Source organism: Hippopotamus amphibius, chromosome 1 (assembly GCF_030028045.1).
Source record: "Hippopotamus amphibius kiboko isolate mHipAmp2 chromosome 1, mHipAmp2.hap2, whole genome shotgun sequence".
Lineage (NCBI taxonomy): Eukaryota > Metazoa > Chordata > Mammalia > Artiodactyla > Hippopotamidae > Hippopotamus > Hippopotamus amphibius.
In genome coordinates this window covers 89,372,586-89,379,693 of record NC_080186.1, presented here as the reverse complement: position 1 = coordinate 89,379,693, position 7,108 = coordinate 89,372,586, and the positions used below count along the sequence as shown (strand labels likewise).

Genomic DNA, 7,108 nt, shown 5'->3' with positions numbered 1-7,108 from the left:
GTACTAGAATAATCTTATTATGTTCCCAATAAAGTAAGCCAGATCAGTGAAATAGTCCTAGATTGTAGCTGAAAGAAATTTTTTAAGAAAACATATACATTTAAAAGACTTTTCACACATAAACACTATAGTGATAGAAGGTCTTCAGTAACATTCTTTGCCTGAGGAAAATGAGGCTCAGGCAGGTCCCACTGATGAGCTAGCCCCCCGTTCACAAAGTCTGGCCTCCTGTCAATCAGCATCACATGGGAACTTGTCATAAAGGTAAATTCTTGTGCCCTCTCCCTAGACTGCTGAATCAGAAACTCTGGGTTGAAGCCTGGCACCTATGTTTTTACAAGTTCCCCCTATGATTCAATTTAAACTTAAATCTGAGAACCACTGGTCTAAGCTCATAGCATTAAGTGATTGTAAAGGCTTGGTTTCAATGCTTTAGTCCCATCTTTGCTTCAAGTATCTTGATTTTGGCCTTGATGCAATAAACGAAGGTTTATTGATGATGTTAATAACTTGGCATAATAACTTTTTAGCATAAATGATGCTAACCTTTCTGTCAGCATCTTTCTTAAGTAAAATCTATCTTGAGTACCTTTTTGTTCAAAGTGATTCATATACAGAGATCGGATTTAAAATCGTGAGTTCTCATCTCTGTCTTTTTTTAACCAAACTCCATATAAATTATTCTCATGTGTTTATTTTCATATTGTCCTCTAACTCTCTCCAGTTTCCTCATTCTGTTTCTGTTGTTTCCATTTTAACTCTTTTTCTCTGGCCTCTTTATATTAATTGTGATCATTGCTTACACCTGCTGTAGCCCAGCTTTTCTTAGCGAATGAATTTTAATGCCAAGTTATTTAGATAGAATTCGAAACTGCAAAGGAGATTTATAGTTCAGGGAGCATCATCTGGAGGAGGCCCTAATTTATTTTCACGGTTATGTAAAATTTAGATCTCCTACGTCTGTAAAACCGCCTGGAAGCAGCAGCAATAGTATTTCACTGCACGAATGATTTAGACCAGACTCTAAGACAGCAGGCACTCTTTTCCTCACCTTTTTCCCCCAGGAAAGATTTGAATATTTTGCTTTCTAAGAGAAAGAAAAGGAAATTAAATTAAACTATCACAAATATAAACAAAAACAGAATGTCCTTCCATATTAGGAAGCTGTGTCCCCCACCAGGAAAACTGAAGCAAGCTACTCTTTCCATCTCTGTAAATAAGATAGACACTTTGTTGCCCTATAATATAAGTAAAGTAGACAGCATGTTCCCTTTGGGAGTATCCCCAGAAACTATCACTGTGGCTATTTTTTTATTTTTTTCAAAGATAACCCTGAGAACAGAAACATAGCTGAAGAGTTGCTGTGTGGTCACAATTATAGCAAATCCAGCTGAATTAGCCAGGCTGCCCTTGCACACACTGAGCTGCGACAATCCTGCCCACTGCCATCACATTTACCTTCATGCCACCTATGGTCACCTAAGTCAGAGGGCACAGGATTCAGTCAAAAGCGCTGCCAAGTTCAAGTGTTAGTTCTACCAGTCACTAGCCAGAGGACACTTCATAAGACACACAAACACCAAAATTTAGTTATCTTAGCTGTAAACGAGAAGCCTTATATGGCCATTCCTCCCACAAGGAAATGAGGATCAGTGGTTCTCAAACAGAGCTAAATGTGATCCCCGGAGTATGTTTTACAATGTCTGGAAATGTTTCTGCTTATCACAACTGGGATGGGACACAGGACTGTGGATCTAGGAGATAGAGATCAGGGATGCTGCTAAACATCCTACAAGACAGTCCTCCACAATAAAGAATTATCTGGCCAAAATAGCCAATAGTGCTAAGCTTGAGAAATTCTGGATGAGATGCTTTGTGAATTAAAAGAACAGTTATTCAACAAATATTTACTGTGTGTCAGGCCCTGTCTTAGAAACCAGGTAGTGTTCTCATGTTAAACCTAAATGCAGAGAGATGAGACACGAAGGTTCAACATGCTTCCATCAACCCAAAAGGACTCTATTTTTTTGACCTTCCAATGGTGTGCTCAGTACCTTCAATATTGCATTATGTACTGTACATGTTTTGCTTGCTTACTTAACTGATGCAGTCAAAACAAACTGCAAAGATCCCCTAAAAACTGCCAATGTTTATTTTGTGTCACAAGTATCCCTATGTCAGACATCACCATAGATATTTAAGAGCTAATAATCTAGCTTACTGTCTTCAACAGCATTTATCACAATGATATGGACATAACATATGTAGTGAGTAAACATTCCAGAATTACTGTGTGATGATATCATTAATATTTCTGAATCAGCAAAAAAAAGGATTGAATGATATATCAAAGTTTAATCATAATAATGAAAATCTTAATAATAATAATAATTTACACGGATGGAGTTCTTACAATATGCCAGTCACTTTTGTTTATTTGATCTTCACAACCAATCTTTACCCCCATTCTACATGTAAGGAAACTGAGGCACTGAGAGATTAGGTAAGTTGCCCAAGGTCATACAGCTAATTAGGGTTAGAACTGGGATTTGGGGCGGTCGCATGCTCTTTTCTCGGGACAGTAGAGGCCGGGTAGCATCGCTGTTACTCTAAGGAGAAAACAGTCAGTAGAGGGGTGCAAAAAATGCAGAGCAATAAAACTTTTAACTTGGAGACACAGAGCCACACTCCAAGGAGCCATCATCAGCATCACCGTCAACAGCACCCCCTGCAGCAACGGCAGCCGCCACCGCCTCCACCAATACCTGCGAACGGGCAGCCAGCCAGCAGCCAGAAGGAGGGCTTGACTATTCGCCTGAAGAATTTTAGGAAACCAGGAGAGAAGACCTTTGCCCAGCGTAGCTGGCTCTTTGTGGGCAATCTTCCTCCTGACATCACTGAGGAGGAAATGAGGAAACTATTTGAGAAATACGGGAAGGCAGGAGAGGTCTTCATTCATAAGGACAAGGGCTTTGGCTTTATCCGCTTGAAACATGAACCCTGGTGGAGATCACCAAAGTGGAACTGGACGACACACCGCTCCGTGGAAAGCAGCTGCGAGTGAGCTTTGCCTGCCATGGTGCATCCCTTACAGTCCAAAACCTTCCTCAGTATGTGTCCAGTGAACTGCTGGAGGAAGCCTTTTCTGTGTTTGGCCAGGTGGAGAGGGCTGTAGTCATTGTGGATGATTGAGGAAGGCCCTCAGGGAAAGGCACTGTTGAATTCTCAGGGAAGCCAGCTGCTCGGAAAGCTCTAGACAGATGCAGTGAAGGCTCCTTCCTGCTAACCACATTTCCTTGACCTGTGACTGTGGAGCCCATAGGCCAGTTAGATGATGAAGAGGGACCCCCAGAGAAGCTGGTTATAAAGAACCAGCAATTTCACAAGGAGCAAGAGCAGCCACCCAGATTTGCACAGCCTGGCTCCTTTGAGTATGGGTATGCCATGAGCTGGAAAGCACTTAATGAGATGGAGAAGCAGCAGTAGGACCAAGTGGACCAAAACATCAAGGAAGCTCGTGAGAAGCTGGAGATGGAGGCAACTTGCCATGAGCACCAGGTCATGCTAATGAGGCAGGATTTGATGAGGCATCAAGAAGAACTTAGGAGGACAGAAGAGCTGCACAACCAAGAAGTGCAAAAACAAAAGCAGCCGGAGCTCAGGCAGGAGCAGGAGCACAGGTGCCGTGAGGAAGAGATGCGGCGGCAACAAGAAGAAATGATGCGACGACAGCAGGAAGGATTCGAGGGAACATTCCCTGATGCGAGAGAGCAGGAGGTACAGATGGGCCAGATGGCTATGGGAGGTGCTATGGGCATAAACAACAGAGGCGCTATGCCCCCTGCTCCTGTGCCAGCTGGTACCCCAGCTCCTCCAGGACCTGCCACTATGATGCCAGATGGAACCTTGGGATAGACCCCACCAACAACTGAAGGCTTTGGCCAAGCTGCTACAATGGAAGGAATTGGGGAAATTGGTGGAACCCCTCCTGCATTCAACCGTGCAGCTCCTGGAGCTGAATTTGCTCCAAACAAACATCACCGATACGAATAAAATTGCAGTGTCTGGTTTCCCAAAACCCTTAAAAGAAGGACCCATTTTGGACGAGCCGCATTCTACCCTGGAAAAGCGTCAGGGATTCCTCCCAACAGTTAGGTCTTCCCTGCCTGTAGTACTCTAGGGCGTGCGCTGGAGGCAGAGGGGAAGGGAGAGGAGATATTTAACAAATCAGTTCTGTGTGGTATATCCTTTAACTAACCAGTTCTGTGTGGGGCATTCCTGGACTCTCATGTGATTGTTGAGAGCCTGGGAGGGGCGGGGAGGCATGGCAGAGTGGATCCAGTTAGAGCCCCCATTAATCTTAATCATTCCACTTTGTCCACCTTGTTCTATTTGCTTTCTTGATCTTACACGTCCCCCACCCCAGAGACACAGCCACGTATACCACAAAAACCAAACATCCCCCAAGGACCTTGGCTCCATACGTCCGTTCACTCCCAGGTGGGAATTCAGGCAGATGCCTTCAAGGGTCACAGACAACATACATACGGTTCTGTTGTATCCCATATGCTACCCCTTCATGTCCTAAGGAAGACATTTTCTCTTAGAGATTTTCATTTGGTATATCTTTAAAAAAAATCTTGTGTTAAACTTGCCTCCATCTTTTTCTTGGGTAAGGACAACCCAGAAATGACCCTTTTGTGTCTATGATGCTGCTGTTCACAGCTTTTCTTGATAGGCCTAGTACAGTTTTGAGAACAGGGTTGCTGTATGCTGAAGGTCAGACAGTAGCTCTTAGTTTTGCCTATCTTAGGTAGTTATGCTGTGCTTTTTTTATTGGTGTACCATGTTTGATTTGTCCGTTTTACCTTTGGAGTTTTTCTCAGAAATGAAGTAATGCAACATCAACTTATTAAAATACATTTTAAGCCTTTTAAAAAACAAAACAAAACAAAAAACCAAAAACTGGGATTTGAACCTCCAGATAATATGGCTCCAGCGTCCATGTGCTTTATCTACCACACTATTTATCACTGGAGCCTAGAAGCAGCTAAATCCATGTCATATAGCAAAGCACAACTATGGAAGACATTCAGCACTGGTAGAATTAGTAAATCAGCTCAATTCAGGAAAATATCAAAATGAAATAGTGCCTACCTGATTGACAGTTGCCCACATAAAAAAGGTGTTGACATAGTTGGGCCAAGTCATAGGTGAAGTTGTAGTCCTTAAAAAACCAGGGCCCTTGATTTTGATCAAACTGTTTAAATGGCCAAGCATATGACCTTGTTGTTGCCTAATGTACGCTCACTGCAGGTGACATTTCAGTAGATTTCTGAAGGAGAAATTGCTACTTTCACTTTGCTCCTATATATCATGCAAAATGGTCCATTACCTCTGGTCCCTGCAATACAGAACTTCAAAGGGAAAAAGAGGAGAAAAACTCATCTGAAAGGCAAGCAGTCAGTAAGCAGACAATGTAAATGGACATACCGTCCAGGCCTGGGGGCCTCAAGAGCAATCTCAGCAATTGTTTCATCTGCTTTCCTGTTTTCCCTCTTACTTTTGCCAAATGTGACTGGATGTGATGTCCTTCACTATGCAAGTCCTTCACTATGAAACACAGAAACACATCCACATTTCTCTCCTTTGGCCCAAAATGCACAGGAGCTCAGTTTAGTGTCTAGAACTTTGAAAATAACAAAGCCAAAGAGAATAGCCTCCTGGTAAAGAAATACTGGACGTCACTAAATCAGACGCTTTGCCTGTTGAAATTATTTAGAGTCAATTGTTTTACTCTGGTCATAAAATTCATTTAAAACAAGTCTGTCATTTTAAAAAATTTGCTGAGAATATTGAAAATAGCCTGATTTATTTATGCACAAAAATCTCATTTTAACAGTGTTTATGACACGGCTCGTTGACCAATCCTTCAAAACACAGCTATGAACAACAACAAAAACTTTCTACACATCACATAATTAGCCCATAAAACAGATGTTCATTTTTTCACACACTATGAGCATTCTTAAAAAACATCACTTTATTTCATTTAACTCTAACATACTCAATAGATATGCATTTTACAATACCAAAATAAAAAAACAGACAGCATACTGTATAGCACAGGGAACTCTACCTAATGCACTGTGGTGACCTAAATGGGAGGGAAGTCCGAAAGGGAGGGAATATCTGCATGTGTACGGCTGATTCATTCTCTCGTGCAGCAGAGGCTAACACAACATTGTAAAGCAACCATACTCCAATAAAAATTAATAAAAAAAAACCATAAAAACAAAAACCTAACAAATTGGTTTAAGCTAAAAAGAGAATTTATTGGCTCTGTGATGTTAAAAAAAAAACTCCATGGTTGTAAAGTCAAATATGGCTGATTCCAGGATTCAAATTATGTTTTCAGGACTTAGTCTCTTTATCTCTTGGCTCTGGCTTGTTTGCTTTTGTTTTTGTTTTAAGCACAAAATTAGCTCTTTAATTTTTTTTCTAATTTACACTGTGTGGTGACTTTTTTTTCTAATTGAGGTAACTTTGGTTTATAACATTATGTAAGATTCAGGTGTACAACATCATAATTCAACTTCTGTATACACTACAGCATGCTCACCACCAAAAGTCTAGTTTCCATCTGTCATCATCCAACTGACCCCCTTTAACTATTTCATCCACCTCCACCCCCATTCTCCTCTGGTAACCCCTCAATCTGTTTACTGAATCTATTTGTTTTTGTTTTGTTTATTTATTGGGATTTTTTATATTGCACATATGTGTAAGTCATATGGTATTTTTCTTTTTCCATATGACTTATTTTACTTAGCATAAAATCTGCTTTGTTTTTTAAAGGCTTTGTTCTCAGATTTCAGACAGCCTCAGAAAATTCAGGCTTACATCATCCTGACTGCTAACCCTACTAGTGGAGAGAAAAATGGTCTCTTCCTACTAGTTATTGGGTGTGGTTAAGTCACATGACTAACCTGAATCAATCATTTGAGCCAGAGGATGCAATAGTCAATTTGTCCATGCATAAGCCCAGAGAGACAGTCAGATCCTTATGAACAACACGCAGTAATCATGAAGATGTGATCCCCTAAGA

At 41.1% G+C, this 7,108-nt stretch overlaps 1 pseudogene; it reads left to right on the top strand.

Annotated features, from left to right (window-relative positions):
* Positions 1 to 2,644: 2,644 nt before the first annotated feature.
* Positions 2,645 to 4,053, top strand: LOC130830954 (non-POU domain-containing octamer-binding protein-like; annotated as a pseudogene).
* Positions 4,054 to 7,108: the final 3,055 nt, after the last annotated feature.